The 8,063-nt window shown below is 37.7% G+C and overlaps 1 pseudogene; it reads left to right on the forward strand.

The window, feature by feature from the left end:
- Positions 1–4,619: 4,619 nt before the first annotated feature.
- LOC108546810 (cytochrome c oxidase subunit 2-like) lies at positions 4,620–5,252 on the forward strand (annotated as a pseudogene).
- Positions 5,253–8,063: the final 2,811 nt, after the last annotated feature.

Consider the following 8,063-nt stretch of genomic DNA (forward strand, 5'->3'; position numbering starts at 1 on the left):
AGCGTTCCGAGTCTACGAGACTTCGGGACTGAACTTCTCGTTTGGATCCCAATTCACGGAATTCGCGTTATAATTCACCCTTTTTCTGGCTCGTTTAATTCAAGAATTATTATAACGATTTGCGGATGAGATTTATATTATTATTAAAATCAAATACGCGGAAAGAGAAATTAAAACAATTATTTGAGAATTATTCCTATCGACTGTCACCAGAAATTTAATCCCAAACGGTAGATAATGATTTATAAAAATATCGTGTTTAATGAAAAGTCGACAGAACTAGGTCCACACTGTCAAAATAATTTTAAACTCAGAAATAGAAATTCAACGAAGAGGGGCATTTTCCTAGAAAGTTAATAAACTAAATTTTATACGAATAATATGTAATATTCGCTGCTCAGTTGACGTTGAAAGGACTATAATCGCCATTGAAGGGACTATAAGCACTGGAACAGCAGTGCTGAAACTGCGGTTCGAAAGTGCGCCGGAAAAGGATGCCACTGCGAAGGCTGACTCAAAACCGCGTGAAAATGATGGCTATGTCACCGCAAATGTGGCTGAGGAAAAAGACAACCGAAATCTTAGCTTCGTGGTAACAGGTCGAAATTAACCGTGCTGCTCAACCAAAACGTTGAATAATTATTTCCGGCAAGTCACATCATCCAAAATCCCTTTAAAAAATTGCGCGAATGCTCTAATAGCGAATATACTAATAAAATTTATTTTTTCCATTTAAAGTGAAATTTGAAACGAAAAGTACTTGCTGCAATAATTTTCAAAAATGTCGGATATGCGGCTAAATTAAAAATTAATTTCCAGCGGGAAGAAATGATTCGACTCATTATTATTTTACATTTCGCATAAAAGTGCGAAAATGAGGAAATTCAATTAGATTCTACCGAGTGAACGCGACGAGTAATTAACACTCTCGCGTACGACTCAAATTTGTTCGTTAAAATTTTTAACAAGCGGCTTCATGGGGGTCGAAGATAATTCATTTACGCGGGGCTCCGTTTTTCGACGTTTATCGTTAATTCCGTGCAACTTTAAATGCTTTCACGCTTCCTTCACGCCTGTCATATCGCACGCGAGTCCGCAAGATTCGTTAATCAAACTAATTGCACCGTTTTTATCCTTTCAGGTGAGTCTTTGTGACCGGAGTTCAAAGCTGTTCGCGCAGCGCGATTGCAGAGGCTGCGGATCGATTGGAAATTGCAACGGACGATCGACGTGATCAATTAGAGACGAAAACCGAACGGCAGATCTCGTTACATAATTGGAACACGACAGTGAGTGGTTATTCGCGGATTTCGTATTTTTACACTTTCACGCGTCCAAAGCTACCTGGCCCCCTTAATTAAGGGAAGAAAATGGAATTTTTCATTCACCTAACTCGCGCGTGAAAATTTAAAAACGGATTGAAATATGCATTGCTGTTTAAAGAATAGAAACGTGGATTTTCGTATAATTAATCCCGGGTGGGAAAGAAGAGAGATAATTTTAGAAATACTCGCGATCGCAGGAAATTTCTCGAATGTAATATTACCATTACTATTCCGGGATTCCGAAATGAGATTTTAAACCGAAACAAGTTTTAATGCAGGTATAAAATTCCTCTGAACTTTTAATCAACCTTTCAACGAATCGCAAAAGTACCTCGCGAGCGTACTTTACGTTCTTGCAAAGTTCCGTAGTTTCAGAGCTCAACATTTCCCTTCAACTTCTCGTGCTGCAGGCTCGCCGTAAAATCAAACATAGACTTGGCCGAAACCGGAAATAAAAATACAATTGATGAAACTTCGCCTCTGTAGAACCTCCCTTTACCCTTTTCCTTTCTTCTTAAACATCAACCAAAATATTCACCGAATAATTACACGCCATCGCAAGATGTACACCCCTGCGTTTCGTCCCCTTCATTTTATTTCACCTCTCCCTAACCTATTCCTACCTCTGTCAAGAAAAAATAAAAGAAGGGAAATTCGCAAAAGGATCAGGGCAAAGAGGCAAAAGAAACAGGGGAAAAACACGCGGAAACTAGCAGCGTTAGAAAGTTCCTCGAGTTGTCGCGGCATCTACAAAATGGCGCTCATCAACATGCGTTTGTGCCGGTCCTCTCCCTGTCTCTTGATTTCTATTTGCCGAGTCGAAGTCTCTTCGACCTCGACGAAGAGAAAACGAAATGCTGGGACCAGGAGCGAAAGAGAGACACCGTGGCCGAGGACGAGAAGAATCTTCGGCGTCCCTCGTGTTTCCCTTCGTCGCCATTTCGATTTACGAAGCGCGAGGACGCTTCGGTTACGATATTGCCTACGCCATGGAGGCGCGTAACCCTCCGCGAGGTCCCCGTGGAAACGTCTCCGCTCGACAAACATAATATTTAACTTAAGGACGTTTCCTGCAGACGCCTCTCTGCACACGGAGCCCTCGATCCGGGGTAAATAAGGTCGCGGCGTCTCGGCACGCGGAACCGTGATTCCGAGAAAAATTCCTGCGCCAGGGGGTGAGTTAATTGGCGGAGTTATGGAGTATTTGTAAGCGATGAGCTCTCGTATATTGGATACACGGGGTAGTTTGCTCCGTGGAAATTGTGTATCTTCCTCGCTGCCATATATCTCGTGCTCGTATTATGGTGTGTGCTGTGGCTACCGGGGCTTTTTGGCAGGAGCGTGACTTTGTTGTATCTGGGGCGCCGTGTTGAAAGAGGGATGGAAATGAATTCGTGTGTTTCGAGGGTGGAGAACTTTTCTTCGAGTCTTTCCTGGGTTGTTAAGAAGATTACGAATTTTTATTTGGTAGAGAGATTAGAGAAGAGGATCTTAGATATAGTTAAGAATTTTTGAGAAGGATATATAGTATAAATTAGCGAATATAAAAAGGTTGATATATTTAATTGAAATTCTAAATGTCGGTAACTCAGGAGACAATTGGTCAACAATGTACGACGCCATTTTGAGCGACACGGGAAATCGGTATAAGTGGAATACAGCTTGATTCGTAGAATATTGTCTTAGATACACTACTACTTGTAATAATTTTGAGAATTAACCCTTTGCACTCGACGACTTTTTGGCCAGAGAAGAATAAAAGTTCAAAGTTCTAAATAAATAAAGAATTGTATAATAATCGAATTATAGAATTGTTTGATTTCGATACCTCGCACACTGTTACATTACATTAAATTTGATATTGTAGTATCGCAGGATTTCCACCTCGTGTATAGGTAACTTTAATTTAGAAAGTCAGCGAGGGTTCGAGGACCAGGTCGGTCGGAAAAGGCCAGGCGATGCGTCAGGCACTTAGCATGACCATATTTTGTCATGTTGGGGGAGGCTTTTGGGGAAGATATAAAAGAAGGCGAAAGTGGATAGCGAACAGTTCTTGGGGGTCTTAGAAGTGATCAGAACAGAGTTGTGTAGAGAGGAGTTTTAAGTTGTTAGTTGTTTAGTTGTATTTCAGTTGTAACGGGCTGAGTTGTAATTGTGTTGTCGAGTTAAGTTGTAGTTGATATATATATTCGTATGCTTAATCGTCTCCACACATTGTTAATCCATTATTCTGTTATTCTTAATAAATGGTTCTATTATTTACCACCAACCATAGTCTCTACAATATATTAATTAATATCGATCTTCCAAACTTTATGAAATGGTGACTGAAGCTCACCTCTCGAGTGCAAAGCGCTAAGAAGAAACGAAGGAATTACTGTCTGAAAATGCACGATTCGAAGAGAAAATTGTTAAATCTTGAACCGTTTACATCCACTGCATCCGGGATGTGTCTGCCAGCTAAATTCACCTTAATTCTCCATTCGCCATGCAAAACGCGCGAGCAAAAAGTCGATGGAGAACGTATCCGGTACGCCTGTGGATTCAGCCGCTTCAGAATCGTGTCAAGACCAAAGGTACACATTGTTTCTGGTTGTCGGTCCGAAAAAGGAAAGAAGAAAGGGAGAAAGGAAGGGGGAAACGAAAAGAACGGCGAGAAAAAGCGAGAAGCTTGGCGAAGAAAGAGGAGAGAGGACAAGGCGCGAGCAAACCGCGAGCGGAAGAAAAGGAGAAGTGACACGAAGCTTGAAGAGGAACAGAGAAAGGAACACATGCTTGTTTCGCGAACGTATTATGCGGTGTTAATGACGATGAGTGAAGCCGTCTTCGAACTCCAGCGTTGTTTGCTCAATCCTCGTGCTCGTCGTGCCTCGACTTCCATCCGCTTCTATAAACACGCGCCGGGGCCTCTTCTTTCGCGTCGCGGACGCCATCGACTTCTTCGCCGACGTCCCGCAGGAGAGTCGACTTAACCCTGAATTTCTTCCAGCTGCAGCTTCGGGGAACTGTTCCGAGGCAACTCGCAGCCATTGTTGGCCGTTGCCGGTGCACTTTCGAGAGCCCAACACGCTTGGAATAATACAATACCGTGCGTAGGGACGACGGGATTCGATGATTGTCAGGGTTGCTAGGGTCTCCTTTGGAAACAAAAATTGGTTTTGCGAAGTTGGATTTCTTCCCTCTGGGGAGAAGAAGAGCATGTTTCGGTACTTTCGATACGTTTAATATGACAGATAAGTGTAATGAATTTAAAATTCAATAATATAGAATTTAATTCTATTATTAAAAATTTCAACATGAAATATATTTTTTTTGCAAAATTCAAATTCTTTTTATTCAGATAATTTAATTTATTTACATAATTTTATTATAATATTTATAATAATAATTATTTTTTTTACGATTTATTTAATTATTGATATTTTAAATAATAAATATATTAATTTATATTTATTAAAAAATCATTTAATTGAAATAATTTGAACAATTATTCCAATAATTATTTTATTATTTATTTGTTTACCATCTTTAAAAATTTTATATTATATTGATGAATTATTAAATCCTTATTTTTCAATTAAATCAATTGGTCATCAATGATATTGATCATATGAATATCCAGAATTTAATAATATTGAATTTGATTCTTATATAATATCTTATTCAATAATTAATCAATTTCGTTTATTAGATACAGATAATCGTATAGTAATTCCAATAAAATTACCTTTACGTTTATTAGTTACATCAACTGATGTAATTCACTCTTGGGCTATTCCTTCTTTAGGAATTAAAATTGATGCAATTCCTGGTCGTATAAATCAATTTAATTTATTTTGTTTACGTCCTGGATTATATTTTGGTCAATGTTCAGAAATTTGTGGAATAAATCATAGTTTTATACCTATTACTTTAGCTTGGATGTAACATACTATTGTAGGATACCATTTCGGAAAGAAATCGCGAATCGGCCATTGCCAACAAAAATAAATTATAAATCGATTAATATTTTCTAGAAGCAAATGGAAAAGTTATTTTGGGTAGCAAAATTGACCCTTTGCACTCGAGAGGCAAATGACCCTTCAGTCGCCATTTAATAAAATTTCGAAGCTCCATATTAATTAATATAGCAAATTTAAAATAATGTAACTGTGTGCGAAGTGTCGAAATTAAATAATTTTTCGTGTTAATTATTATATGATTTCTCATTTATTTCTGAAAAAAGTATCGTCAGTTTTATAGCAGAATTTTGTTGAACTCGTACCCTTCTTTAGCCAAAAAATCGTCGAGCGCAAGAGGTTAAGTTGCGCGGTCCCTTGCATAAAAGCAGGGCCCTTGACGACCAAAACAGAGTCCTTAGAAATTAATTGTGACCGGCACGGGCGTGAGTCGCTCGGTGTTGGAAAGAGAGTTAAATTAGAGTGCATCTTTGTGTTTCGTCGCGTTATCTTGGTGTTCTTTTCCTGAGTTAAATTAGTTTTATGAGCTTTGTGTTTGTGTTATTCTGTTCTTGCTGTTCGGTCATTTTTTGGGGTCCCAAAACCAGTTTTCGCCATCCTACACTATTCTGACATTTTTTTTTTTATTAATTAGGTTAAGATGTCTTTTAATGAAGATTATTGATCCTTCGCAGTCTATCAACGTTAACTATAGTTAGCGAAGGACTGGATAAAAATGAATTTGTCGATGATGAAATAAACGCTATTTTAATGCTGACACAATGATGTGTGTGTCATACATTTTGTATTCCATTGTTTTATTGATTCCTTGTTCTTGTTTATAATATGAGCGTCTCGATATGAGCATCTCCTATTATTTTATTTTTATTTATTTATTTATTTTAGTATTTCCCTTGTTTAAAAATTTGATTGCCACGCACTTTTTATGTGGGACTATGTGGCTCAGGGGGACACAATAAAATTTCCATTAATCCTAGGATACAATGATGACTTATCAAACAATATGGCAAAGAAAAAAAAGAAAATGGAGCAAATTATTAATATTTTCTATTCAAAGTTCTCTATTTATATACGTTGTTTAAATATTCAAAAATTGGTTCGAATGAAACAAATATAAATTTAAAAAATTAGTATCGTCAGTCACTGATGATCACCATAGCAGTTAACGTGTTAATAAATTCTCTATTCGTACTAATCACAACGCAATTTTTATGAGCACCAGTAGCCACTAAAATAACAGGATTTATAGACATTTATGATTTTCCTCGTGTATTAATTTTCAATTTCGAAGTATTTTATGAAGCCGTATCGTATCGTTTTAAGAAGCCACGCAGTATGTTTCTCTATCGGTTGTATTTGATTTGAAGTCAAGAGACGAAGGAAATCGAAGCGAGTTCCTTTGAGAGAACGACGATGTAATATGTAGTTTATGGATGATGTCGTTTTATGGCACACGAAGTTGAAGCTTCCTGCTCGACTAGGTGAATCGCTTCGTTTTCCAAGGAAAAAGCGATTCTGCGAACTGCTGCTTCTTCCTGTAACGTTGCAAAATATTTATATAAGTTTATGGCAGGAAGATCAATCGACAGTGAAATACACCAAAACCGAATCTTCTTTATCGCTATACCGTAGAAATCTTTCACCTCATTGTCCACGATTGATTAATTTTATATTATCGTCAAAAATTTATTTAAAATTCCGCAAAGTTTCCCTATCGATGTTTTACGTCATCCAAAATTCAAGAGGGAACGTTGGCGGGATAGAAGCCGAATTCGAATGAAACTTTTCGACTCTACCACGCTGTGTTAGCGAACATAAATAATCCTGGAGCCTCGGGAAAAACAAAAATATATTGAGACCACAGCTGAACGATATGACGACTCGATACGAGGATATCTGCAAAAAATTCCAATCTCCCGCTTATCGATAAATGAACGAACCACAGCCGAGCAATGGAGTCTCGATCTCGGCTAAAACCACCTTTGGTGCGCGTAAAATGTAGGCCCCATATCAGCCGTATCGATTGCAAGGAGTGTATCCAGTGATAAATCAATGGACATAAAGTTTTCCAGATTTTCACTATTCCCATCGTTATTTAAACTTTGGAGAAGGCTCGGTGAAAATAAACCTGATGGAACTAAAAAGGAAACGAATCGATCTCTTGTGACCAACCGAATGAAAATCAAATTATTATTCGGTACAAATTCCTAATTTTATTTATATATACTCCATTTAACTCGGTTTAAAATGAGGTTTCTTTACGAAGTTATCTTTCGGTTCGATGATAATCGCATTATATTATATAATTCAATAGACGTCGCAATGTGTCTAATTTTGCGTTATATAAATTTCTGCGACATCGATTTACTGTGCAACGCGAGCTTACAAGCAGAGTCTAAAGTCCTTTTGCTTATGGATTTAGTTGAAATTTGCAGGTTCGTAGATTTCCTCATGCAGTTCAAGAAAATTTAATGTAAATGCATGTATGTTTTCATGGGCGGAAAATGAATACAAAATAAAAAGTAGATGGAAAGGAAGCTATTAATTATGGACGGGATCGAAACCCCTGGTCACTACCAGCGTAGGAATTTTCAAATGACGTCTTTCGGCCACAACGACACTTGATATGTATCGATAACTATTCGGAAGGAATCAGTACTTAAAAATAATAAAGTTTTAAGCAGAAATATCCGAAAAATTATCTAGTGAAACGCGTGATTGAGAAAGAGAGCATGAGTATGAAAGAAGACTGAGTGCAAGGTTTAAATAAGGGTGCAAA

The sequence above is a fragment of the Eufriesea mexicana genome, unplaced genomic scaffold, assembly GCF_001483705.2.
Source record: "Eufriesea mexicana isolate 0111107269 unplaced genomic scaffold, ASM148370v2 scaffold794, whole genome shotgun sequence".
In the NCBI taxonomy this organism is placed as follows: domain Eukaryota; kingdom Metazoa; phylum Arthropoda; class Insecta; order Hymenoptera; family Apidae; genus Eufriesea; species Eufriesea mexicana.